The 2,665-nt window shown below is 43.2% G+C and overlaps 1 long non-coding RNA gene across 1 annotated transcript; it reads left to right on the forward strand.

The window, feature by feature from the left end:
* The first annotated feature begins 336 nt into the window (after positions 1 to 336).
* Positions 337 to 2,206, forward strand: LOC108449833. Its single transcript, XR_001866125.1, has 2 exons — positions 337 to 441; positions 1,893 to 2,206. It is a non-coding gene; the product is annotated as an uncharacterized LOC108449833 (long non-coding RNA).
* Positions 2,207 to 2,665: the final 459 nt, after the last annotated feature.

The raw sequence follows: 2,665 nt of genomic DNA on the forward strand, positions 1-2,665 counted from the left end.
TCCTGGGATAAAATGCAATAGCACTGCAGTCAGTTACAATCACTTGGCACAGCTAGAGTTTTGCTCCTACTGGGATGGGAACAGGACCTGAAATATCAGGGCCTACTGAAATGCCTCAGGTTGACATCAGTGATGCAAATGCAATTAATATTTCTGCCTGGTCTATAATGACTCTGGTCTCCTAATGCAGTAGAGTAGTTAGAAAAGCAATGGCACATAATGGCACATAAACACTTTCCAAGCGGCTGTCCTATTAAGGTTATGCAAGACCCAGGGCAGTCCTCTGCAATGTGATGTCAGCTCTGGCTGCTGGCCTGACACACAGTTACACAACAGGACAAGGCAAGGGCAGAAAATGGAGATGCTCTGGAGTTATCAGTCTTTTGAAATACAGTTTAAGCGCATATCTTCTGTTGCCATCACTGGGAAAACATCAGACAGGTAAACAGCAGTGGGGTGACCTATTGTCAGACTCAGATGTGATTTTTTTTTTTCTTCTCTATATATTATTCTTTATTCTTCTTCTCATGTATCTGTCCTGATTTTCTCTCTCTGAGAGTCTTGGCAGGGGAGCAAAAGAAGCTCAAAAGTACATAGCTTATGACTGAGTAATGCGCTACTAAAGGCATGGAATCTCTCTTTTTTTTTTTCTTTCTTTCATTATTTTCATGGGTGTTTTCTTACTCTGTGCATGAGCTGTTAGCCTAGAAGCCCTACTGATATTTAGCATTCCTTCTGCCCTGGCTGATTCGTGCTGGTTGCAAGAAGCATGTGGTGGGGATTTGGCCCAGCAGTAGGGGAGATCACAAGCAGGGAAAGGAGATGCCATGTCAGTTTGCATAGAGAAGGGAATCAACACAAACCCTTTTCCTCACTGTGCACTTAAACCCACTGCATTATAGCAATGAATGCTGAACACACATGGATGTGTGTCTGAGGTGGAGGAGAATCCCTGGTGCCACCCTTGGAGGATATGTTGTGCTGGTCTCTCTTCCCAGTGCTATTTGGAGAGATCAGGGCTCTCATCTGGGAGAAATGGTCATTTCCTGCACTAGCCAGACTTTTTGAATGCTGTTTTGTCCTCTCTCAGTTTAAAACCATGTAGGTGACCCTGGCTGAGGAGAAAGTTGCCCAGCATAAGTGGGGATTTTGGGCTTCTCAGAGCACAGACAAAGCCCTGCAGAGGGATATCCTGAGGCTCCTCAGGGGGACAAGGGTGTGTGAAAGAACTATGGATTCTTTTTATTGGTGCTGCTGAGAGAGGTCTCGAGGGGCTGCGCAAGTGGCTGCTGGCCTTGCCGGCTGAGCTCCCCACCACAGAGGAGTGGGCTGGCAGCATAACCACAGGCAGGAGAACCAGGGCCTTCAGCACCTGCAATCTGAGCAAGGGGAAAGACAGCAAAGAGGGGTGGCATGCACCAGTATCTGTCTTCCAGCTACTGGACATACTACCCAAAGGAAAGGCCTTTGCCCAATCGAAAGACTTTTCTGGAAAACTCCTGATAGCCGAGAGCCATATGGTGCCCAGGGCTTCCCTGTTCCTCCTCAAAACACTCACAGATTGCTACTTAATTCCTTTAGCTTTCCATCAGGCTGTCTAAAGAGCTTGACTGTTCAGTCAATTGCTCAATCAGGAGAATGCATTTTCTTGACATGTCAGAGTCCCATCTACTCATATGTGTAGTTACCCTTCCCACTTACTCCCAGATTAGGCCTTGTCAGAATAAAGCTTTTGAAGTTTTTCAGACAAAACCAGTACTGGTAATGAAGGTTTGAATTGTAAATACTGATAAAGTTCAGTCTGAAATAAACATTTTGTCTCCAATTATCTGCTACAATTTTATGTCTTCTTTTATCTCTGATACATACCAGCTTGCATTACTTTATTTCAGCGGTATCTTGGAGGAAGACATCACAGAAAAACCACTCAGCCAAAGATTTCCCTGTAAGTGAAGAAGATCATACCTGTAGCACAAATCCACCTATTCTATATGAAATCAGAAAGAGCAAAACCTTGGATTTGAAAAACCCTGGAGTTTTGTGGAATGTTTGATCCTGATCTGGCATGTGTGGCTCAAGCCTTTGTGGCTCACTGTGTGTTGGGGATTTTTTATGCTGAAGAAAATACACAGTAAATCCAGGCCTGTATGATCAAGATCCCTGGACATATATGCATTAAAATAGAATAAACCAATTCAGAAAACTGGCTGCTTTCCTTTTGTTCCATGTTACATCCTCAACATCTCCCTTAACTGTCCTTGGTAAGTTTTTTTCTGCAGGGTGTGTGTTTTACACTCTGACAACTTGGTGCAGATATTTTATTGTCAGAATTGGGACAAAATTATGCTTACAATCCAACTACCTGTTCTGGATTTCATGTGTCTGAACCTGTGCGTGTCTATTAAAAAAATTATGCTTTTCGGTTCCCCCTCTAGTCCTCATAATTCAATTGAAACCATCATTCAGGGAAAAGAGACCTTCTCAGAGAAATCATCCATCTTTCTCCTAGTTTATAAAAAGCCCCTGGATTTCTCTGAAGCAATACAAATTCCTTGTATTTTATAAAAAAACAGTTCCACTTGAATGTTGATGCTACCTCCAAATGATATGTTTGTGTGTGTGTGTCTGTGTGGCTTTGAAAGAAGCCCTTCACAAAACCTGTTTG

Source organism: Corvus brachyrhynchos, unplaced genomic scaffold (assembly GCF_000691975.1).
Source record: "Corvus brachyrhynchos isolate BGI_N302 unplaced genomic scaffold, ASM69197v1 scaffold131, whole genome shotgun sequence".
NCBI classification, from domain to species: Eukaryota; Metazoa; Chordata; class Aves; order Passeriformes; family Corvidae; genus Corvus; species Corvus brachyrhynchos.